The sequence below is a fragment of the Podarcis liolepis genome (genome assembly GCF_965112155.1).
Source record: "Podarcis liolepis genome assembly, chromosome: 5".
Lineage (NCBI taxonomy): Eukaryota > Metazoa > Chordata > Lepidosauria > Squamata > Lacertidae > Podarcis > Podarcis liolepis.
In genome coordinates, this window is record NC_139556.1 from 22,140,717 (window position 1) to 22,166,359 (window position 25,643).

At 43.5% G+C, this 25,643-nt stretch overlaps 1 protein-coding gene across 17 annotated transcripts in view; it reads left to right on the forward strand.

Annotated features, from left to right (window-relative positions):
- ZMIZ1 (zinc finger MIZ-type containing 1) overlaps positions 1–25,643 on the forward strand; it is a 375,034-nt gene that overhangs the window by 5,551 nt on the left and 343,840 nt on the right. For 6 of the 17 annotated variants that reach the window (XM_083502439.1, XM_083502424.1, XM_083502442.1 and 3 more), the window contains exon 1: positions 1,453–1,846. The exons of 1 other annotated variant lie outside the window; for it this stretch is intronic. The gene's annotated coding sequence lies outside the window, so the exon portion shown is untranslated. Of the gene's footprint in view, positions 1–1,445; positions 1,847–25,643 lie in introns of those variants that run through there. 10 more of the 17 variants (XM_083502444.1, XM_083502429.1, XM_083502443.1 and 7 more) reach the window with 4 other exon arrangements.

Consider the following 25,643-nt stretch of genomic DNA (forward strand, 5'->3'; position numbering starts at 1 on the left):
TCTTCCGCTGATCCGAATCCGCCAGCTTTTCAGGGCAGCCTGATGGTGGTATTGTGCGCCTAAGCTTGTATGCAAGCCCTGTGTGTGAAACGCGTAAAGGGGGGTGGGGGGGACAGAGCAAGCCCCACTTAAAAAAAAAAAAAAACCCGGCGCTGACTTTCGAGGAAAACGTGCGCTGGGATCGGGCTGCTGCAAAAAAGGGGACTCGCGCCAAAAATACTTTTAAAAATCGGGGGTGGAGGACGAGAGGAAGAGAAAAGCCGGTGTCCCTGCTCCCCCGCCGCCTAACGGGGCATTGGATCGGGTTGCGAATTTAAAGGCAGAGAGGACGAGGGAGCCCCAGCGAGAGCTCTTGTGTAGTCGGGAGATTTCCACAAAAAAGGCGCACATCCACAAACCTCTCTTTCAATTAACATCGAGACCCAGCAGCCTCCTCGCTACCGGGGCTCTGCTATTAAAACACACACACGCAGCTCCTCCTCCTCCCGGGATCTGGTTTCCACTCCCCTCTTCTCCCCGCTCCCGGTTCTTCTCAGAGGAAGATCCGGGTGTTGTGCAGATTTAGGGACATCCTCGCCTCCTCCTTCCGCCTTCTCTGTGCTGGGCGTCTTGCAAATCCCGCTTAAAGGATCGGACTTTTCCTAAAGAGGAAAAAAAAGTCAACGCGTTTCCTGCCATTGGCTACCCCCCCTTCCGATTTTATTGGCGCTTACTCAGAAGTAAATCACAGCTGGGTTCAAGTGGGTTAAATTCCTGGATAGAAGGGGGGGGGGACGGGTTGCTCGTCTTACCTGGGAGGAAGCCCTATTACACCTAAATGAGATTTACCTCCTAGTAAGCAGTTCCAGGCTGCACACGCCGTGCGGGGCTCGTGGATAAAGCTGCTGGTTTTCTAGCAATTAACCCCCCCCAAAAAAAAAACCTCCCCCCTATAATGTATTTATAAAGCACACGCACACACCCCGCGCGCAAGGACCGTATCAAAATACAAAATGTTTAGAGCGCACTGGTTTCCATTCACACGCAGAGAGTAAAACAATGGTCTTAAATGGCCGTGTAGACTGGGAAGCGTTGCCAGTTTAAAAGTGCACTGGATTATGGACGTCTTCCTATGGGGGGTTGGAAATTGCAAAAGGGTGTGTGTGTGTGTGTGTGTGTGTGTGTGTGTGTGTGTGTGTGTGTGTGTGTGTCCCTCCACACCCCCCTTCATTAATTTTTATAAACAGTCGGGCAATGGTGTGCGCGCCGCGCTCCGTTTCTCTCGACAGGAAGTTCTTCCCTTTGATGAGGGTGGCGGGGAGGGGAGGGGGAAATCTCGAAAGACAATTATTTGCGTTGTTCAACTTGGCTCTTAAAGATTTTAACTTTAGGTGGTCAGAAGGTGCGGTGGGAAGCGGGGTGGCGGGGAGGGGGGAAGAGGAGACAGGCACATGCAGGGAGAAAAAGCTTCCTTCCAGGAGAGACAGCTCCCTTTCAGATAGGAATCTGGGACAGATTTTGCCAACAGCCAGAAGCAGGGCCCTTTGGTAATAAAATAGCCAATGTAATTTGACACTTCAACTTGCTCTGCTCTCTGCTAGTTGATTCACTTATTCTCCCACTAACACTGAGCTCCTTTTCACTGTCTGTGAGAGGTTTTTTTTTAATATATATATATTTTTTAATATATAGAGACATATATTAAAGGCAAGAAATAAGAGATTTTTTTAAAAGTAAAATTTAAAAAGCCACCTGAACCAGACCTGCAGCAGATCCACTGGAAAGAGGGAATATTTTGCTTTGCCTGCTTTCTTCCGTATGATTTTTTCCCTCCTTGCAAGCCTTGCTCATTCCCCCCAGTCTGTAGGTAAGTTTCGTCTCTCAGTTCATTTACATCTCCTTGTGCTTTTTTTGGGAGGGGAGTGGGGGTTACTCCGGCCAAGGTTTGTAGAAACAATGGAAGTAAAAACGAGATAAGGAAATACACCGAGATCCATAGATATGTTTTATGTTTGGTGTGAAGATTGGAAGCGGCGGCGCGGGTGCGGGGGGGGGGGTGCAGAGAAGAAGAAATCCAGGAAAACAGTGTGAAGACTTCTTAAAGGGGCAGCTTGTGTTTCTACGTTTGGCAATGTGGGGGGATCGCGAGACAGAGGCAAAACCCGGGAGATCCTGGGGGAAAGGCGGATGGACTTGAATCTTAGTTTGCTGTATTAATATCTTGCTTTATTTTACGATTGCGAAGGGAGCGGGGGGGGGGTGTGAAGAAGCCAGACGTTTACCGGGGGTCGCTTTTATATATAAAAAAAGAATGGAAAAGCGGTGCGCATGTTAGAGCGTGGGTGGGTCGGAATGAGTGCAAAAGAAAGGAGACATACACAATTATATACATCTAGATCGGCAAAAGGTGTTTTTTATGTGCGCGCGTCTCAAGTTTGAAGAGCCCAAACAGCGTTCCTAATTTCGGCCCCCTTGACTGGCAGGGGTTGGAGCCGCGATCTTGCGCCCTAAAAACAAAGGAAGGTTTCAAATAATCCGGAGAGCTTCTGGTTCGGGGTTTTGTTTTGTTGTCCTTTCTCCCTGCTCTCCCTCCTTGCCTCCCTCCTCCCCTCCTGGCCGGCTTTTTATTTTATTTTTTTTACTTTTGCTAACTGGTTTTGAGAAAAGGCGATTCCTTTAAGATCCTCCCCGGCGAGAGCCTAATCGATCGATCCGGAGGAGGGTTTGCAGGGGAAGATGTAAGAAAGGTGGGTGGGAGGGGGAGGAGGGGGCGCCGAGCTTCTTTTCCGGGCGGTGGGAAGCCGGAGCGAGTGCAAATTCCTTGTGTCTGGATTCTGAAAGCCAGTTGGGACTTGGGGCCTCTCTCGCCGGGCAGGAGGGGCGCGCGGGGAGGGTCTCCCCCCACCTCTCCCTCTGCCTCCCCCGGCTCTCCCTCCCTCTCGCGTTCATCTGTCCAGGAAGCCAGTGAAGGAAGGTGGCGGGCGGGCGGGGGGGGGGAGAGAAGCGTCTAGCCCCTGCTTTCTTGGTACTGTGAACCGAGGGCGGGCGCGCAGAGAGGGATCGAGGGACTCGTATTTAGGGGAGAGCAGTTTGGGCTATAGCTGGCTGCAAGGAAGAAGGAAAAAAAACCCGAAAAGCAACATGGCAGTTAAAAGGCACTTGAGGAATGTAAACATTAAAAATAGGAGCCATCTGAGTTGAGCCTTGGATTCCTGGCCACGAACTTTTTGGGCAGGTCTCCTAGGCCGGCTTCCAAAGGCAGATAATGGGAGGGGACATACAAGTTCCTTGGTCGGGTTTCTTCGCCTGCCCTGAAAACTTTTTTGGATATAGGTGTGTGTTGGGCGCACGTGTGAAGGTTCTAATCTGGTTGCTAACTTTGGTTGTAGGAGGGAGACCTTCTGAGATGCCTGTTGCCTTCTTCTGTCTTAATAATTATGAGCATCATTAAATAACTGAGGAGGAGGAGGAAGAGAACAACCGCACACAATATTTTCTTTTCTTTGCCTGATTGTGGTTCTACAGCCTGTGTAGCTGGGAAATGTGTAAGCCTGCAGTCACAGAGGGAATTGAGACGGTAGCCAGTTTTTAAAGTCTCAGCCCCCTGTCATCACCACGGTCTGCTTTTCTGCACTGTATATACATGTTGGTCTTTAGTTACTGATCTGAAAGGGCTTAATGATTCTCCAGGGCCAAAGTAATAGTGTGTATCTGTGCATTGACTTCAACAGGCCTAAGAGACGCTGGGTGTTCTGACTGCTCCCCCCACCCAGACTGACATGAGAGTGGAGGATTTAACTTGGCAGCTTGAACAAATGCCCTCTCAAAGGTTTCCAGGAGACAGTAAGAGAGCAGGAATAGGAGTAGAGGGGTGGGGGAAGAGATGAATGCCTGGGTATGGTCTTGGGGTGCTACCTAGCTGTGCTTTCTTTCAAATATGAAATGGCTATTTAGGCACCGTGAATGCAAGTGTGTGCCTCAGTGAGGCAATGGGCTTATCAAATTTGAAAGGGCAAAAAGCCTGTTCAAAGCTCTGGCGCCCCAAGTTCTAGATAAGTGGGGCTTCCAGCTGCCAGTTTTTTTTCTTTTAAGCATGTTTAGCAACTCATAGCTCGCCTTTAAACTGCAATATGAGACTTGGCCTTTGGAATTGGAAAGGTTAATGATGGAGTCACCTCCACCAAGTTGTAATGATTACTTTTTGGATATTGGGGGGGGGGGGAGTTTACAAGGGAGGATTATTGGGATAATGGAAGCCCAGCCTGGTGCTAGCTTTAAAAGGGTTAGAGTTGGACCAAGGTTCAAGTGGAAGCTCAGCCCTGGACTTGCTGGATTAGGCTGCTGTCTCTTGGCTTCTGCTGCTTTTCCCTCAAAGCGTTACCTTTTCTCAAAGAGTACTTGTGAGGATGTATATCATAAAAGGAAATGTGGCCTGCCTTGGGAATAAAGCAACAAGCAAAGCATCAAAAATGAGGACTAGCGGCTTGACATATGGGTGGTTTATGTTATATTACTTCCCCAGTTAGTGTACCCAGGCTTGTAAATAGCCACTTGCCTAAATGCCTCTGGTGAGTAAGAAATGCCTCCAAGCCATCAGACAGGGAAGCTTTTTAAAGATTGGCTCTCATTCTTCTTTGGCCACAAAGGTCTAAGGCAGGAATGTTTATATATGTTTATAGACAGGCTGGTCACTTCAGTGAATGTTTGCAAGGCTGCTGTGGAGTATTTGTTACTGCATCTTAAAAAAAATTAAAGTTCTACAGGAGAAACCTCTTATTTATATTATTTAAAAAATGTGGCTATGACCATGCAGGAAAGTTTTGAGAAAGATCTCCTCCTGGCTACTTTCCTTTTAAGCTATAAGTGATTGACACAGGTCTGTGTGTTTGGCTTATAAAGAAAAATGTAGACCTATTTGCAAATCTGCTGTAGATGTCTCTCTCCCCCCCCCCCCCAAATCTACATATGCACATATCACTGAGGGATAGGTTTTGTTGAAGGGTCTAGCTAAACCACATGCTTCTAAGCATTATTGTCTCTCCCTTTAGGAGAGAATTGAGATTCATCTTGCAGAGTTGGTTTCTGCCTCCAACTGTCCCTGCTTTTGATCAAGGCAAATTTACTACAACATCAATCTTCCTTTGGCAGGGCCTGATTCAGGTTTATGAATGCCAGAAGACTAGGGCTGACCTTTTTCTGTTCAGATCGAGGATGTTGAAACACCAGCCATCAAACAAAAGACACATTGAAAGCAAGGTCTTGCAATGGAGCACGTGTGACTTTCAGACTGGTTGCAAGCATTTGGTTGATCGTTTTTCAGAGTATTGAGGCTCTTGGGGGAGGGGGTGCAGGACCTTTTTAAAAAGCTGTGTAAGGTTTGAATCTTCTTGAGGGGAGGGATCTTAAACAGGAATGGGCTATCATGAGTGTAATAATTACTACATTTAGAAATTGGGCCCAAAACTTTTAAAAACAAATTTCCAGCCACCACAAGTTACTAAGAGCTGTTTTCATTTGTTTTACTGGCTCATTTGGTGATTTCAAACCTAGAAATTAGCTTGGGTTCTTTCAAGTCTTCTTTGTTCAGGTTTTCTTCCCTGTCCTCCCCACTTGCAAAAAAATAAAAATAAAAAAGGCAGAAAGCAACACCAGAAACACCAAAGGTCTGTCTGTGGAAAACAGGGTTTAGTTGCCAGATCTGGATATCTGTCATAAACAAAGACAGTCTTTTAAATGATTTCAACTTGAAGGGAAGATTTTGCTTTCGTTGTACAAGGGCAATTGACTTTAATGTCTTACTTGATGAGGAAACTTAGGAGAGAATCCCATTGATTTGCAGTGCTTGTGGTCCTTAACACTTGACATTTGTAAAATAGCAAAAAAACCACCACTTTAATAATATTACTGAGCTTGGTATTAACCGAGTATTGCTTAGTGTGTCCAATATGCGTCTGTGAAAGAAATTTTTCTCCAAAAGGAGTTTGTGGCTGTATAAGCAACAAAAGTGTGTTGAGTTTGTTGCTGTGCAAGATTTAAGCCTGTGCACACTTTTAAGATCACGCTGGGCAAGCCAAAATGAATAATGCTGTGTATCTTGCTGAAAGGCAAGACACAAGTGTCTTCTGTGGATCATCTCCCCCTCCCCAAAGAGGGGTTACTGTGGAATTCTAAGTAGTAAAATTCTGCTACATATGTTTCTACTCAGAATTTTTTTCCGGTGTGTTACATTTGCTCTTGATGTAATGCTTCTTCCACTGCCAGAGTTCTCAAAGATTTTTGTGATACTACTTGCACCTCCCCTTCTCCAAGTGTTTTAGAGGGCAGGAGGGGGATTGCATCAGTGGAAGCCCCGTGGAGCGAGACTGTAAGGTCTTGTGCAGTTTTAGTATGTGTTTCAAATAATAGGATAGCTACATTGATGCAAACCTGGGATCGTATATACTTTTCACTCTCTGAGTACAATAATGGGGTGAGGCACTACTGGTCTTACCACACCTGCTTTATTTGTACTGAATGATTCTCCACTGTCAAATTTTGTAATCCTGTGGGGTTTTGAGCGCTGACATTTGATGACCAGAAAGGTGGAGGTATCATAAGTCTCAAAAATGGGTTCTTTGGATTTTATTATTCCTAAGCTTGGGTCTCTGTTGTCAGGAGGTTTTGAAAAGTCTCTTTAGATGTAGTGGTAGCTGCTACACCCAAGCTGCTTTTCCATGGACCTGCCACTCCACATACATTTTTGACATCTTAAATGGTTCATTAAGATAAATAAGTTTGGAACAGTTTAGTTAATTAGAATTTGCAAGCAGAGGCAGAACAACAACCATTATAAAACATGTTGCCATCTCTGTTAAAGGCCCACCAGTGGAAGATTGTATTGCATTTGTTTTGAGTGGCACCCTAGGAACTCTTGGGAGTTGGAGGTGCAACACGTAACTTTACCCACATAAAGAAATGTACATACTTTGATATACATATACAATTTATGGATTGAGTGAGTGCAATGACTAAAAAAGTACTTGAGCTAATTTGATTGGCTTTGTTTTCAGTTTAGGTGAAAATATATGGGTCAGAGGACAGCAGAAAATGACTTCTCAGTATTAATGTATTGACCAAGTGAATGTGCTTATATATTCTGCACTCTGTGAATATGAATCTATGGTTTCCCTGGGACTGTCAAAGATAATTTCATTGGGGAAAATCTGTAGAGGTGATTTTTGCTTTAGATTATTAAAATGGGATTTGGTCACAGCTCTGGCTAAGAAGGGAGGGAAATGCCCTGTCTCCCCCCCTCCCCATATTGGTTGATCGGATGCAAAGGACAGTGGGGCTATTGTCCCTTTTAAGAGTTATGTCACACCATATATTTAAAACACTATTATATCACTTTTAACTTTCATGGAGAATCCTAGGAACTGTAGTTTGTTAAAGGTGCTGGGAACTGTAGCTTTGTGAGGGTAGCACCCTAAACAAACTACAGTGCCCAGGATTCTCTGTGTCTGCTAAAAGTGGTATAACAGTGCTTTAAATGTATGGTGTGGATGTGACTTTAGTGTCAGCCCAAGGAGACCTGGGCTCAGATTCCTTTCTCAGCCATACAGCTCACCTTGTGCCAGTTGCTATTGCTCAGCTTGACATACCTTGCAGGATCATTTGTGGGTCACATCATATATGCTGCCAGGAGCATGGAGAAATAGTTGATGAAAAAGAAGTTGGGGTGGGAAGGTGTGCCTTGTAATGCCCAGGTGTGGGCAGAGAGATGCACCTGATTAAATGCTCTTCTACTTAGTTGTTAATGGTACAGAAGCTCTCGTCTCCTTTGCATCTAGTCACATCTGTGGTGTTGTTTGTTGTTTAGTTGTTTAGTTGTGTTCGACTCTTCGTGACCCCATGGACCAGAGCACGTCAGGCACTCCTGTCTTCCACTGCCTCCCGCAGTTTGGTCAAATTCATGTTAGTAGCTTCGAGAACACTGTCCAACCATCTCGTCCTCTGTCGTCCCCTTCTCCTTGTGCCCTCCACCTTTCCCAACATCAGGGTCTTTTCCAGGGAGTCTTCTCGTCTCATGAGGTGGCCAAAGTATTGGAGCCTCAGCTTCACGATCTGTCCTTCCAGTGAGCACTCAGGGTTGATTTCCTTCAGAATGGATAGGTTTGATCTTCTTGCAGTCCATGAGACTCTCAATAGTCTCTCTCAGCACCATGTATAGTGAGACAAAAATGCAGCCAGCACTGGTTATCCAAAGCTTGTTGGGGTTTGGGATTTCATGTTCTTAACAACTGCATGGTGTTCACATGATGGGTTCATCCTCTGGCAGCAATTATTTCCCGCCTACTCACACTGACTTCCAGTGGCATCAATTGTGTGCACACAACCACCATTGAATACAGCCTGGATCAGCTTTTTGGCATGGCATTGTGAACCTACAGCTAGACTTCCAGTGACATGCCAAAAAAGGGAAATCAAGCCATGGCCGTTCTTGTATGTGAAAGGGCATGGCATTGGGATAGACATGGCTAGAAGTTAGCATGGGCATCCTACAGCTTCCTTTAGCTGTTCTAGTTACATGAAGGGGTCCTCAGGTGAGTGGCCAAGAATGCAGAGAGAAGTCTTTGAAGTTTGCTGCAGTACTGTACTCTTTTGAATGAGAGAGTTCCTCCTGTTTGGGTTTCAGGAAGCTCACTAGACCACTGTTCAGTCTGCAGATTTGTTTACTACTGTCATCAAGTGAAGGAGAAAAAAGTAGTGGGGGAAATGGTTTCAGATCAGAGTTAGGTTGTATGGTAAAAATGCTTCCTAACTGTGAATACAACTTTAGGCAACGCTTTCCTCAAGGAACACTGGTTGTAGGAGGGGTGGATTCTGAAATTTGGTCTCGGACACCCCCCCAAAAAAACTCCAACAAGCATATAAGTGTTTCACAGCACAGAAGAAATAAAACATGTGTCAAAGTAATTGCAAGAGCAGTACTGAACACTAATCAGCTCTTAATTTTCTCACAATCCATTTTTTTTTACATGTGCCTTCTTAAGAGGGTATCCAGATTAAACCAACAACTGGTTAAACATGAAGATGAATATAAAATCAACAAATGCAGGTGCCCAAATAGCAAAAACATAGCCTAATAAAAGCATTCATGAACTAAAGATCTAAGTGAACAAAAATATTTTTCCAAGCTGCCTAAACTGTACAGTGAGTGAAAGCCTGGTGGGTTTCCCTGGGGAGGAAATTCCACAGCTGCAGTGCCACTACTAGAATGATCCTGCTCCAAACAGCAGAATTTGTCCTTTCCCCAACAGGAGAAATTTGGTGCATAGCCTCTTCTTATGTTCTTAAACCCTAGGACAGGGATAGCCACTGTGGTGTCTTCCAGATGTCTAGAGCAGTGTTTCCCAACCTTGGGCCTCCAGCTGTTTTTGGACTACAACTCCCATCATCCCTAGCTAGCAAGACCAGTGGTCAGGGATGATGGGAATTGTAGTTCAAAAACAGCTGGAGGCCCAAGGTTGGGAAACACTGGTCTAGAGCTGCATCTCCCATCATCCTTCGGATGATGGGAATTGCTTTCCAGCATCAGGAGGGCATCTTATTGGCTACCTTGCGCAAGAATTATATGTGTAGAATGTCTTCTCTGTGAAGGTGCTGGCATGCGTCTTGACTCTCATGGTTAATACAGTGGTACCTTGGGTTACAGACGCTTCAGTTTACAGACGCTTCAGGTTACAGACTCCGCTAACCCAGAAATAGTACCTCGGGTTAAGAACTTTGCTTCAGAATGAGAACAGAAATTGCACAGAGGCAGTGCGGCGGCGGCAGGAGTCTCCATTAGCTAAAGTGGTGCTTCAGGTTAAGAACAGTTTCAGGTTAAGAACGGACCTCCGGAACGAATTAAGTACTTAACCCAAGGTACCACTGTATATAGATAATTCTCCCTGCATTTGTCCACTTCATCAACTTTGTCCTCCCACCAAGACTGCTCTGTTTACTGCAGAAGGGGGAATCAAGCATACTGTGTAAGAACCGATATGTCAGTTTTCTTTCCAAGTACAATGTTCGGCAGGAAATGTCCTCCCCCCCCCCCCCACCACACTATTCCTTGACAATAACTGATAAACTTGCCTTCTTAATAGTGATGCTGTTGAATCTGTTCAAATGAGTAGCAGTGAATTCAGAGCCTGTGAGATTTGGAGGTGTCGTGCCCTAAGCTCTTCTCTCCGCCTTCCCAAAAAGGAGAACAGAAGCTTCCAGTGCTGATTTGTGGGAAACCACAATATGCCAAGAAAGCAGAAACCCAAAGCATGTTTTGATGCTGTTTTTGCTCAAGTCATAGTTTGTCAGGTTTAGGCAAAATGGGAAACTATGGTTTGCCACAACCCAGCACCAGAAGTTGCTAATCTCTTCTCCTTGCATTCAAGCCTGAGCTTGTGTTTGTGATTGGAAGTGGATAGTTTGCCATATTGTGAACTGCCCTGAGACCTGCAGATATAGGGAAGTATACAAATTAAATCAACAATAATAATAATTCTATATGAATGAGGTCCACATAGAATAATAGAATTGTAGAATTGTAAGGGATCTCAAGGGTCATCTAGTTCAATGGCTTGCAGCGCAGCCATCTCAACATGGGGTCCCCCATCCAATTTGAACCATATGTGCTATTGGGTTTGTTGCTGCACCACTAGGAAGGCTTGGTCCATTTGAAAACCTCCTGTATATCTGCCTTGGTTTGCAGTTCGTAAAATGGGAATAACCTAAATTTGCATAGATATTGTAGGAATATGCAAATTAAAGATTGGAGGTCATGCCTGCACATCTTGTGTCCCACTGAGCTGCATGCTTCCCCACAGAACACCTTAATGAATCTTATTTTGCTATTTCATAGAACTGGGGGGAAACTGAGTGGGTGACTGGGGGAAGTTTTCATGAACAGGCCAAGCAAGACTATGGTGTTGTGGCCAGCTTGGTGGCCTGCAGGCCTGCAAATAGGTGTGTAGTTGTGCTGACAATGGCCTTGCTCCATTACACAAGCAGCAGAATGCAGGGTAGGACAGACTATTCCACTTTAGATTGGAAGTGGATGCTGTAAATGAAATAATGATTGCAATGTTGCTATTCAATACTCCAGTATCTTCTTCCAAGGAGGAAACTAGCGCAGCAGACACACACACACACACGAACAATAGCGAGTTCTCACTTTCTTTCTCCATGGTTTCCTTGAAGAGAATCAGCGATACCCTCAGGAGCTGTAATCCATGGACACAGTGCTGGCCTGCTTGGGCTTTTTTTGTAGTAAGAATCAGAATGATTTTGTCACTTTTAAATGTTTGCTACCTCTGCTGACTTTAAGAATGAAAGATTTTAAAGTGGCGGGGAGGGACTAGCATAGCAGAGGGATAGCTGTGTTAGAGTACTCCTTGCTGTCTTGGGAGAGTTGGGCTTGTTAATTTTGCTTTCAGGGAATTCTTCCGGACAGGCAATAATAGTAATAATATATAAAAATGCTGCAATAAAAAAGAGAAAAAACGCTGCAGTCTGAAGTGGCACAGTCCACTCTATCACCTTAGGTTTATAGTTCCTCACTTCCATTGCATGCGTAGATCAGGCTAAAGTCTGCCCACATGAAGGAGAAGTTTATACCAGGACCAGAAAGGGTGGTGACGGTACATGGGGCAAAGGTTCTTGGGCTTTAGAAGACCTGTATGGTTTTCTGCAGATATTGAGTCTTTGTGAGGAGGGCTTGTGGTTGATGCTTGATCATGGCTGACAATCCTGACAGTTTGTCTGCATAAGGAATTTGATTTTCCTCCAGCTAAACATTTATGTCGGGGGTTGGTGGAAAGCTGATTTATAAAACAGATGTCCTCATACGAGGACATCTTTTCTGCAGTCCTTTATAGCCTGGCTTGCTGAAATCACACACCACCCATTCTGTGATTTGCTCCCTGCTTGGCACTGGAATCTTATCTCCCTTTCAGAGGCAGCATTCAGTTCCTCCCCACTTGATATCTGTTACAAGGTCAGAGACATTACTGTTTGCTCCAAGCCTGCTTTGCTGGGGTAGGAAAACATTCAGGTAGTACTTGCTCTTGCCAGCCTAGCCACCTTGTGGGAATCACAACCAATCTTTCAGATGCTGTATTTGTTTTGAAATGGGAACGGTATATGTTTTGTCTTTCCATTGTGCATGACACTCATTGCTCCCTGAAAGGCTAACATAAAGTAGGGACTGAGAGGTGATCCTACACTGATTTTTCCCCCCAATCCTAACACGGACTCTACCATAACTATTTCTTAGCAAATCATAGTTTGGGAACAAGCCGGCTGCAAAACAACATCATGTAATTGCACCTTAATGAAGTATCCCATTAATATTGTTAAAAGTACCAAAATACTGGTTATGCACAAACACAGGGACTCAGTTCTGTTGTTGCAGGAAATCATGGTTTCCTGCCGTTCAAACAACAACAACAGCAACAACAACTTTATACGATGCTTTTTTCCTTGATGGGACTCAAGACAGCTTACAGATAAAAACAAGCTCTAAAAACATAGAAAAATTGCAAGTCTTTAGGGCCTTCCCGAAACCCTCACGTGTTACAGATCTGAACTACTGGAAGTTTCAAAACCATGGGATCACCACAGAGAAGGCCCCATCTCCGGTGGCCACCCACTCCACAGACCTATGGGATGGAGACACCAAGAGGGCGTCCTGATATTCAGATTCTGTCTTGTTTTCACTAACACTCTGTGGTTAGTTTAAAATCAGAAGCAGATACTTCTCCTCCTGGGCATGAAACAATGTTTCCCATGAATCAGGCAATAATGTGTATTATGAGACAGGCAACAATCTTTAATTTATCCTTATACATTTGTCTTTTTGATTAGTATTTTAGTAATGAAATATAAATAGGCATATTAAAGAATATTAATATATAGACTGAAATGCGATCAAGAAATGATCCAAATTGTCCAGACTGTATGGAAAACCACTAATGCACTGGTCTTCAGTTGGTGGGTCGCAACAGGAGCACCACCACCATGCAAGTATGTGGTAAAAAATTAAGAAATAGGTTCCCACATGCATGTTTGGGTTAAAAGTAGGTCTTGGGTCTGAAAAGGTTGAAGTTAAATGCACTAGTGGATGGTGGAGAATGTACACAAATCAGATGTATTTTGTACATTCTCCAGATTGGGAGTGTCTTGACCTGTGGATGGACCACCACTCCCATTGTTCTTGACCATTGATTATGCTGGCAGGGTTCATGGGAGTACAACAGCATCACAGCTTAGCTTCCTTTGGCCTGAATGATATGCATAGATTCCATACTGGCTGGGCAAAATTCATGTCTCCTAAGATGTGAGGATGTATACACTGACTAGGTTACAAGTATGCTACCTGATACTTTTATGCTCATTCTTGGACATCACCTGGAGACCAGGCAATGTGCAGTAACCTCTGCACATGTTCTCAGTTTGCGCAGATTTTCCAACGTGGACTTGAACTGGTGACCTGAGCAGAGATTGAGCCTGTGTCCCAATTCTGCTTTGGCCAAAAGATGAGAACTGCCAAGGAACTCTCCTTCCTCCAATAAACCAGGTCAGGTCAGGAATATTTCCAAGTCAGGCTTGGTATTTGGGCTCTGAAACCAATACATGCTCCTGTTTCCTGTTTTTACCCCTTTCATCTGCTGCCTGGGAAATAGGTCTGACAAGATGATTTTGGTTGGGTGTGTGGTAGTTCTGCCAAACATAATGAATTGTGAATGTTTGTTTGTTTCTTTTAAGCTCAGAAAGATGGATGTTGGCAGACATTTTTATCTTGCGATAATTTTAGGAAACGTTTAGCATGTGTGTAAAGCGCAATCAAATTAAAGGAGCTTGTCTTACCTTGAAGATGCACTATAATTTATGTATGACAAAGATAATGTTACCGTGTTGTTAATGACTTATGTAAGATGAGTACGGTTTGCTTTTGGTCAGAAACAGACACTTGATTTCAGAAACGTTTAAAGATGAAGGAGCTGCTTGCTGGTTGTGAAAGTTATGACAGTTGGTTTCTGCTGATAAGAATAAGTGTACAAAGATTTGTATGGCTTCTTATTTTGATAAAAGTATTTGACTGTCAAGGCTGCTGCTGAGTTTTTTGTTTGTGAGGATTTTTAATATAATACCTCTTGCCCAGAAAGTAACAAAATCAAGGTTGCATGTTTCATTATTCTTCCTCACAAGTAACACTATTGTGTGTGTGTCTTCATCTAATGGTTCTTAATCTATGGGGAAGGCCCCCCTTCGAAGATGCAGATATCTTAAATTGGGAGGTGGTGGAGGAAATTCCAGAGCAGGATAGTATCTTGGGACAGGTGGACACTTTTTCCTCCCTACCAGTTACAGCCTGAGTGGGTTAAATGCCCCAAGACTTGTGGTATTGACTATATCACGACTGTCCCGTCATTCCAATCTTATATTATGAGATGCACATAAACCTGGTAGTTTTTTTTTCTTAAACAGCAGGTTTAGGGGAAGGAATTGCTGTTCATTTTGTTCTCTACATAACTAGCTGCCTCTTCTTCCACTTTCCCAGTCACATTCAGGTTTTCTACATTTTGTCCACCTTTATTGCTAAAATGAGGACTCCGCAACTTTTGGTTGGCCTTAGTAGCCAATCTAAAATTGGTAGTTACCAAGACCCTGCTTCTCCACTGTCTGGTCTCCACCTTCCCTGCTCTTCCTCTTTTCTGAGAGGAATCCCCTGGCTCCAAAGCAGGAGAGGGTATCAGTCTTTCAAGAAATTTCAGACTGTTTTAGGAATCACAACAGCTCAGTTGAGAAAACATGTCAAGCTAGGCTTATGGGAGCTTAATAGTTTAGTATGATGATTTGATTTCATTCAGTGGACAAACCAGAATAATAAACTAGGGTTTGTGCTAACTATGGTTTGTTATGCTGTCTGAATTGACAAACCATAGTTACAACCACTACTCTGCTTTTAGAGGTATCCGAACCTAGAAGCTGGATTGTTGAGCAGGGAAAAATAAATTCTGGTTAGTAAACACCATGGTTTGGCATAACATCTTAAGCTAAGCTCTAAATATATTAATCTGGAAAGCTGTTTAAATCTGGCATTCATCCTTCTGATTGCTTTACTGGATCAGACCAAAGGTCCACCATAATGTTTTCAGCTCTCACCAGTCAGATGTTTTGAGGGAGCCCAAAATGAGGCTTTGCTCCAAGGTATGCAAGTTATAGGTTTGTGGTCTAAAAGGGTCAAGACCTTCCATAAAGACAACAACTGCCTTCTGTGAGTTCTGCAGCAGCAACTATTCAGATATACACTTGTCTCCAAACACAGAAGTTGCATTTGATTATCTTGGCTAATGAGCATTGCCAGGCCTATATTCCACGAATCTGTCTAATACTTTTTGAAAGCCGTCTAAGCTAGTGGCCATTGCTACATCCTGTGGTAGTGAACTCTGTAAGTTAATTGTGCATTGTGCTAAGAAGCACTTTCTTTTGTCTTTCCTGATCCCTATACTGTCAGTCAGTTACACTGGATGACTCCAGTCCATGTTCTAGTGCTGCTGTGAGAGTGAAAAGCCTTTTTGCATCCACTGTTTATACCTTTCTAAACCTCTATCATGTCCTGCTTAGTCACATTGCAGGGTTCGGGGCAGGGAGTGGACTGAATCTCTAAACTGAAAGTAAATCATCATCATCACCATAATTTTATTTGTATGCCGCTTTTCCACAATTAAAACAATGCTCAAGGAAGCTGACAATATGAAAAATATTATAGAGTTACAAACATAGCAAGGTAGTCATAAAAATAAATAAAATTGCTGTGGTTTTTTAGGCTGTAACACTATACCCACTTACCTCATTGACTTCATTATGATGCTTGTTACCTAATAATTCCTGACACTGAATTTGCCCTTTTTACTGTGGCAGGCCATGCAGTTCTTGGTTTTTATTTCCTGTGAGCTTTACACTATCTTATACATTCACTGTCCATGGAACTTGGGGTACTTCTTTTCATCTACTCAACACACATGACAGGTGGACTAAGGCTGCAATTCTGCACTCACTTTGCTGGGCGCAAGCTCCATTGATAGCAGGGGGACTTAATTCTGAGAAGCAATGTCTTGCACTCCATTGTGAGGGTGATTTGTTCCTGTCTACCCTTAAGTTTCATAATTGAGTAGAGATTTGTACCTGGTTTCTCATATCTGATCCCAACCGAAAATCTCCTCCCTGGGGTAATGAAAGCTGGTATAAGCCCCACCAGCAACTTTCTGTATTCTAGGTTGTATCCTTTTGCACTTTATTTCCTTCTATTTCCAGGATCCCTACGAAATATATTACTTTGAACACAACAAACATACTTGGGCTCCTTTTGAGAAAGGTCAAAGGTTTTTTTTTTAAAGAGACGAATGATTTTTGTTGTGTTGTTACAATATCTACACTTTAGTATTTGAGTTCCTTCGGAAAAGCTTTGGGAGTGAATGCCATCTGGCTTTGGTGACTTATTTGTTTTTATTTTGTCATTAGTGTCATTAGTTATTATATCCATTGTAACCTCTTTGACATTGTTCTTTTGATGTAGATGCTTGAATCTATTAAACATTTTGGCCACGAACACTGATGCAGATAGTTTTTCCCATGGGGAATGTTAATTAATACAGGAGGCACACTCTATCTTAATACCTGAAAAAATGTTTGAATTTAGAGTGTGTAACGGTATGGATTTTGCACGCTTTCAGAAGAACCTGCCCCATGGAGTTTCTGCATGAAAAGAGAGTCAGTGTGGTGTAGTGGTTAAGAGCAGTGGACTCGTAATCTGGTGAACCAGGTTCGATTCCCTGCTCCACATGCAGCTGCTGGGTGACCTTGGGCTAGTCACACTTCTCTGAAGTCTCTCAGCCTCACTCACCTCACAGAGTGTTTGTTGTGGGGGAGGAAGGGAAAGGAGATTGTTAACCGCTTTGAGACTCCTTAGGGTAGTGATAAAGTGGGATATCAAATCCAAACTACTACTACTACTACTACTACTACTACTACTATTCTTCTTCTTCTTCTTCTTCTTCTTCTTCTTCTTCTTCTTCTTCTTCCTGGGTCACTGTTCAAGATGTGTGGCCCATGTGGGAGGAGGCATGTCCAGAGGAATGACTTATGCAGAGAATCTATGGTCATCTCATATGAGGCACTGGGAGTAATTGAATTATCTTATTATACTTGATGCAGAAATGTGGCAGGACTACATGTTCCGAGCAAAAGAACCTGATTGGGAGGGGACTAGGCAACTGGTACCTTCCAAGTCCAAGAAGCTCTGAAAGTCATGACACAGGCTAAAAACAATTTGACTTATTCCCCCCCCCCCCAGTGAACAGACTATTTGGTAGAACCTCGAAGGGCCTCCAAGACCCAAATCAAGGGCTGGGCATGAGTGGCAAGAAGCATTGTCAATGTCTCTTTAGCCTACCTCAGCTATTCTCTCTCCTGTATGAGCCAAGCCTTGGGCAATGCCAGATAATGAGTACTTGAGAGGTGGAATGACTCTGCTGCAGCTCACACTCCATGGTGTGGGAGAGCAGGGACTGAGTGTCACCACTTAATTTCACAGTGTGGTTTATGATGTCATTTCCCTGAGCAGGATTTGCCAATCTTTCTTGGAGAGAAACCCACCAAAGAAGCTGAGCAGATCAGCTGACGCTTAGCAGAGCGGAAACGGTCTAAATTAATCCCCATGGAAGCCGTTCTTACAATCTTTCTTATGACGTATCCACAAACACAGTGGGGAGAAAGGGTGAAAAATCCTTTATCTCACCGGTTCACAAGATTTCTAAATTCTGAAAAAGAATCATAGAATCATAGAGTTGGAATAGACCACAAGGGCCATCGAGTCCAACCCCCTGCCAAGCAGGAAACACCATCAGAGCACTCCTGACATATGGTTGTCAAGCCTCTGCTTAAAGACCTCCAAAGCAGGAGACTCCACCACACTCCTTGGCAGCAAATTCCACTGTCGAACAGCTCTTACTGTCAGGAAGTTCTTCCTAATGTTTAGGTGGAATCTTCTTTCTTGTAGTTTGGATCCATTGCTCCGTGTCCGCTTCTCTGGAGCAGCAGAAAACAACCTTTCTGCCTCCTCTATGTGACATCCTTTTATATATTTGAACATGGCTATCATATCACCCCTTAACCTCCTCTTCTCCAGGCTAAACATGCCCATCTCCCTTAGCTGTTCCTCATAAGGCATCGTTTCCAGGCCTTTGACCATTTTGGTTGCCCTCCTCTGGACACGTTCCAGTTTGTCAGTGTCCTTCTTGAACTGTGGTGCCCAGAACTGGACACAGTACTCCAGGTGAGGTCTGACCAGAGCAGAATACAGTGGCACTATTACTTCCCTTGATCTAGATGCTATACTCCTATTGATGCAGCCCAGAATTGCATTGGCTTTTTTAGCTGCCGTGTCACACTGTTGGCTCATGTCAAGTTTGTGGTCAACCAAGACTCCTAGATCCTTTTCAAAAGTGCTATGTTGGGTAAGGATAGCCTCTAGTTTGCAGATGTTCCCCTGTGTCCTTGTGACTAGTTCTTCCCAGCAATCCTGTTGCTCTTCCTTATTGCTCAAACTTTACATTGCTCAAAACTTCCCTTTTTGTTGTATAAAAAGGGATGTGGCTATGGGAATTGCCATGAAGAGTGCCTGCATTTCAGAATCTGATGTTGCGTCACTGCTTGCTGCAGGGTGGGTGGTCCAAAGAGAAGTTTGCCTGTGTTTGGCATGCAGTGAAGTGTGAATGTAGCCAGTATCGCTGTCCCTTTATCTCATGCTCAGTTGACTGAATGCACAATTGAAAATATATCTCCTATTTTTAAAAACCAGTTGCCAGCCAGGGCTCTTTAAGATCAAGCAATGCTCCCAACTTCCTCCCCCTAATTCGTTCTGCAGTCCAACCTGCTCTTCTGCCTCCTTGCTCCACCAAGTTCTTACTGAGGGGTAAATTTAGTCAGAGCTGTACCACTGTAAATGGGGCCTCTTACACATGGAAACCCACATGGAACCATAAAGACAGAGGATTAATTTCTCAGGAGAAAGGGTTGCAACCTAAGTCTTCTCACCATCACACTAGTTTTATATGTGAAGGAAATTATTTTGAGTCTTAAGAGTATTCAGCTACATGAGACCCACCTACAGTCCAAAATGGGAAAAGTTAAAAACAGGTTAACTACCTTAAGTGAGAACTAGGCTGCCTTCTCTGCTTCCTTCCAGAGCAAGCTGAGCAATCCCTTCCTTCCTGACCTGTTAACTCCTTTCTCTCATTTTTAAGTCTCTGCCTTCCTCTTCACCCACCGAAGGAGTAGTGGTTTCTAGCTGATCTTGGCTGATGTCACATTGGCTTATAGGCCATTTGTGACCTACACTGGCACCCTAGCAACAATGACATCACAAAACAAGGGTGAATGCTTGGGTTAACACTTTGAAACCACATGTGAAGCTGTGGGGGGTGAAAGTTGGGTAGGCAAGTATAGCTCTGAGCCTGTACAAAGCATTGCATTGCAGCCAACAGAAGATGGGTTGCAGTGTGCTCTTGACTGCCAGTTCTCCAGGTTGCAAATATGGTCCCCCCAAAAAGGTTGGCAACCCAATCCCTGGTGTAGAAATTTCTCCTTATTTTTTTATATCTTAAAGTAGTTTTAGAGTGGAATTTATTGATATTTAGCTTGGGCTGAAGTTATAGATTAATTAGCTTTAGATTATCATAATCAGTGGGGGCCAGCTTTAATCTCTGAGAATACATTTTGAACAGGTGGGGCATTGCATTAAAGGTGTACTTGTTTTTTGAGGTTGACTTTGTTACTGACATGTACTGTTGTACTGAAGATAGCTAACGTACTGAACAAAATGCGAGATATAAGCCAATACATTTAGAGTTAAAAGCTTAATTGGTTAAAATGCAGGCACTCAATAGAAATTACTTAATTGGCTGGTAGCCCTAGGTCCTAGAGAGCTCTGTGCAAAGTACTTCCTAGTCGTCCCCCTTTTGAGTGGGCCTTGTGTGTTTACTAGACAGCAGTGCACCACAATGCCCCAGTTAAATCTCCCACAATACTCCAGTGTTAATGCCACATTGAGGAAAGTAAATGGGGGCTAGCTGTGGTTGCCTAGCACTGCCCATTGTGTCCCCCCCAAAAAAGAAAAAAATTAAAGGGAAACCAGGGCAGGAATTAGCAGTGGACTCTGCCAATGTACCAAGGCGCTGGCAGCTGCCCAAGGATACCAGTTGCTAACACTGTTGCAATAATTTATGACAGGGGTCATAAGTTATAAGGTCTTGGTCATGTGATGGGTCTATGCAAGGTTTGACAAAGGAGCTCTTTTCAGATAATGCCTGAGTGATAGGTCCCTTAATGTTCCTCCATTTGTTGCAGCCTCTTAAAATATAATCTCTCTATTCTGGTGCACATTGATTGCTGCTTACTTCTTTCTGAAGGCTTCTGTGACTTTTAAGTTAAGCTCCAAGGAGAGGGATAACCCAATGCACATTGTACAGATTCCATTGCAATGTTGCCTCTGATATTGGCTTTGATCTGTCTGTCCCACCTGTCTAAAACTTCCCTCGCAGCCTTGGGAGTGGATGCCGGTTGTAAGTTCAAGCAGCTAGTTAAAATAATATCCTTGCTTTCAGCTTTGCGAAGGTAGGGACGTGTGGCTTACCCTTGTTGAAAAGCTCCTAGAAAAAGACAGGCCAGGATATCTTGACTACTGACTCTCAGTGCTTCCTTCCTGAGAGCTTGTGGGGGGGAATGGTGCTTTTGGCCCAAACAACTACCTGCAGGCTATCTTCAGCCTCCTCAGTGCTGAGATACTGCTAAGCCTTTGCACCACTGCACAGCTCCAGTGGCATCTCTCCACAGCCCAGGGAAGGCTGAGAATCCTGCCTAGCTGGTTCAGAAACGAGGTGTAAATTTATTGTTTATGAGCCAACATAGCAGCACCTCTGCTTTCCTTGGGCTAGAATAGGGGAGAGATTTCAGAGAAAAATAGAGAGAGACATTATAGAGCTGTGCAGTAATGGAGGCCCCCTTAGGAAAGGAATTGAAATAAAACTTTGCCGTGCCATTATACTAATTGATGGTGCCAAGTGCACTTCAAATACCGTGTGCTGTTCTAGTTGCATTGTTGTAGAGTCAGAAAAGATTCAGAAAAAGGCAACCAAAATGACAAGGAGTTGGAGCAACTTCCCTATGTGCAAAGGTTGCAACATTTGAGGCTTTTCGGTTTAGAGAAAGGTGAATAAGGAGGGAGCTGACAGAGGTGTATCAAATTATATACAGTGTGGAAAAACTGGTTAGGGAGGGGTTTCACTCTCTCATAATAGCAGAACTTGGGGACATTAATGAAGCTGAATGTCGGAAGATTCAGGAAAGAGAAAAGAGGGTTCTTGTTCACTCAACACATAGGGAAACTAGAGAGTTCACTCCCAGGTGATGCAATGATGGCCACCAATTTGGATGGCTTTAAAATAGGATTAGACAAATTCATGGCGGATAAGGCAACTAATCTAGACTGCTTTAAAGGGGAATGGGGTAGACACATTTGTGAAAAGTGGGCTTGTCAACTACTTTTAGTCATTTTCTGGTTGTGGTAAAGTTTCTCACTTGCCCAAATACCACCTTAGAATCATAGAATGGTAGAGTCCCCAAGGATCATCTAGTCCAACCACAGGATCTTTTGCCCAGTGTGAGGATTGAACTTACGAACCTAGGATTTAGAGTCTCATCTTGTTCAAGACAAGAAGGTTGTGGGTGGAGCTTATGCTTCTACACACACACTCCTGTTCCTCCTCACTTTTTGGCCTCATGTACTTGATATAGAGTGGGACGCAGGTGGCGCTGTGGTCTAAACCACTGAGCCTAGGGCCTGCCGATCAGAAGGTCAGTGGTTCGAATACCCATGACGGGGTGAGCTCCTGTTGCTCAGTCCCTGCTTCTGCCAACCTCGCAGTTTGAAAGCACGTCAAAGTGCAAGTAGATAAATAGGTACCGCTCCGGCGGGAAGGTAAACAGCATTTCTGTGCACTGCTTGGGTTTCGCCAGAAGCAGCTTAGTCATGCTGGCCACATGACCCGGAAAAACAGTCTGCCAACAAACGTCGGCTCCCTCGGCCAGTAAAGTGAGATGAGCGCTGCAACCCCAGAGTTGTTCGCAACTGGACTTAACTGTCAGGGGTCCTTTACCTTTACCTTTTTTTTACTGACACAGAACAGCTGAAGAAGTTGACTTCATAAACCATAGTTTAAAATTGGAATGCTTTGAAACAGTCCGTAGTTGGTCTTAAACCAGGAGATCGGTTCCTCTGATATGCCAAGACAGGATTAGTGGGATGTGAAACTAAACTCTGGCAAAGTCCTCTTCAGCACTGGGGGAGCAGAGTGTATGTGAGTCCAAGGCTCTGTTCAGGCCCACAACACTAAACCATAGCTTAGTAATGCATTGCCAATGCATGTTCTGTGAAAAAACAGGCCTATTCTGTACCCTACACTGAGCCTGGTTTTAAAATTACTCAACAGTTCATGAAACAGAAAGGGGCAACAGAGGTTGCATTCCCTGCTGTGATGAGAAATAATGTGAGAATAAAAATTGGAATTGATTTTTTTAAAGAGTGCTTTGACTGTATACCTGGCTGCTGGTATACTTGCCTAACCACCAGGAGACTCGGCTATTCTGTTGTTTTCTGATTTCCCATTTCTCATGTATATCCTGGCTCATTAAAAAAATAAAAGTCAGATATGCCAACTGAGCTCAGTTAAGTGGCACAAATGAGCTGCTGATGTGGGGAGGAGGAAATATGCACATTTATTGTTCACTACTTTTATTTTTTTTACTTTGAGGTGAGTGATATACTGAATTAATTAATGATGATTGAACATGCATGTTCCTAGATTTATTGACCATCTTTTCACACAATTCAATGCTCATAGAATCACGGTCGCCAGACCTGCCATATGCACACCTGCATAATACAGTGGTACCTCGGGTTACATATGCTTCAGGTTACATACGCTTCAGGTTAAAGACTCCACTAACCCAGAAATAATGCTTCAGGTTAGGAACTTTGCTTCAGGATGAGAACAGAAATCGTGCTCCGGAGGCGCGGCAGCAGCAGGAGGCCCCATTAGCTAAAGTGGTGCTTCAGGTTAAGAACACTTTCAGGTTAAGAACGGACCTCCGGAACAAATTAAGTACTTAACCCGAGGTACCACTGTATCTACATGGACAGGCTTGTATGACCCTATTCAGATGTAATGCTAAACTATGGCATGTGCTAAAGGATGAGACTGGAAGCACCTGCAGGTCCTTGCCCATTTGTTGTTGTGTCTTAACTGGGAGCTGTGACTGGTTTATGGTGGCTTATTAAAATAAGAACAAACCAGTATTAGAAACCACAGTAGTTTAAACTAAATACATTTTGTACTTGTTGGATATAGCAACAAACCCGGTTTAGTTTAAACCTTGGAATTATTCTTTCAGTCTTCTCTTCCTCCTAGTGTGTGCTGCAGGCAGAGGGGAAACGTTGAGTATATAGCAGGCCCATTCCTGTAAAGCTAAAATATGGTTTGGCACTGTATCTGAAGCAGCCTGTTCTGTGAAAGCACAGTTCCTGACCACATACATGTGTAGCGTTAGTATACACAATACTGTACCACATTTCAGACAGGCCTGTGAACTTGCTGAGTTTAAGATGCACTGCCACGATCTTGCTTTGCTGTGAAATGTGCCACTGTCAAATGTGCTATCCTTCAGAATGAGGGAGGATAGTTTCTTATAGAAAGATGGTTTTTATTGCTTGGGTAACCTTAATTCTTATGTATATGACACCAGAACTAAATAAAATAATGAATAAATGTAAAAACAACGACGACAGATAGCTTATATTGCCTAAGAAGCAGAACAGCAAAGCATGGGTATGATTCAAAAAGTCAGTGATAAGCTGCTGAAGGCCTTTTCAGTTGTGACATCATTTTTATGGAAAGCAGTTCCTGCAAAAAATGGGCTTGAAGTCCACACATAGGCCTATGTGATAAATAAAAATAAAATTTCCGAGTTATGTCTCTCCAGCCATTTTGTGACCACTTCCCTTCTTGAAATACAAAGTGAACTCAGAATTAGCCGTTGGTAACTTTGGTTGTGGCGGCAGCTGCTTTCCATTTTGTCTCTTGACTGCTCTGCAGTTCCTCGTCTAGCTTGTGACGATATCATCACTCCACTTGCAACCTAATAAGTGTGTTAATTGTCTAATGAAGATTGATCTTTACTGTGATGTGACACATTCTAAATGAATTCCCCATGATGCTCTAATGAAATCTCCATGTTTAGTGCTTGTTTTGAGACTAAAAGGTTGTCTTGTGTGAAGTTCGCTGCAAGACGGTTGGGCTAGAATGAATGGGTGCCCTTCATTTTGAGGCTTCAGCCCTGTCTTGCTTCTGCTTGAGAGATTGTGAGCCTCTTGGGGCAAGGACCTGTCTCTTTGTTTATGCGACTGGCTAAAGCAGCCTTATTTGCTCTCACCCCAGAAGCCAGAATGCTCAGAACTCGCTTGCTCCCACCTTAAGGGTCCTCTCTGTCATGTTCCAGAGTTTGGAAACCGTATCATTCGCTAAGTTAACCCTGAAACCCCTCAGTATGAAACTAAGGGCTATTTCACAAATGTACATTATATTCTGGAGATGGCCATCCTGAATTAATGAGTTACCACAAGCAGAATTTTCACGTGGCCTCAAATACAGGGATTTTACTTGGCTTCAGTTTGTGCATTTGGCTGTGGAGCAAGTGGAGTGGACCTGCCTTCAGAAGCCCATCTTGCTTAGCAGTGCATTCATGAATGTGGCGCATTTTAGTTTTATTTAGTTACAGAGACGTGAGGGCTTGGGTGGCAGATGGTGTTGTTGCTGGGGAACACCCACACCAGCCTGGATTTTTCTGTCCCCTCACCTCTCTGGTTCACCCTTAGTGATGTAACAACTTGTAATATTTTAAATTTAATATGGAATATTAGATTAAATGCCTTTTGAAAAATGAATAGAGTGCACTGGATTCATAATGAATGTGGCTAGTAGCCTGGAATTTTGCCACGCACACACTCAAGAAGTATAGCAAAATTGTGTCACTTTGAACTGTAAATGCAATAGGGAATAAAGTTAGATTTTGTTCTACTCATGGGTTAAATTGTATTTCTATCTGAGTCTAGTTTGAAATACAATTTTTTCCCCTGCCGTCAGATTGGCAATATTGAAGTCCTCCTACGCCCATATTAGTTTAATGTAATGATTGGCAGGTGTTTGCGATTCTCTTTTTGTTGTTTTTAAGTAACTAGAATGGGGAGCGCAAGAAACTCGGCAAGCACATTCTAGTGCTGTGTTAATTTACATTATTTAAAACAACTTTTGGTAAACATTTAAGCAGGTGGCCATGTAATCCTGTGCTTGTTTACTTGAGAGTAAGATGCACTGAACACAGCAAGACTGATTTCTGAGTGAACATGCTTAGGATTTCTTAGGATTTCATGCTTAGGACTGTGGCAAAATGTTTATCACAAAATGTTATTTTTGAAATGAAGATGCTTATCAGGCAACAAACGGGAGGTATGCACATGATGGTATAGC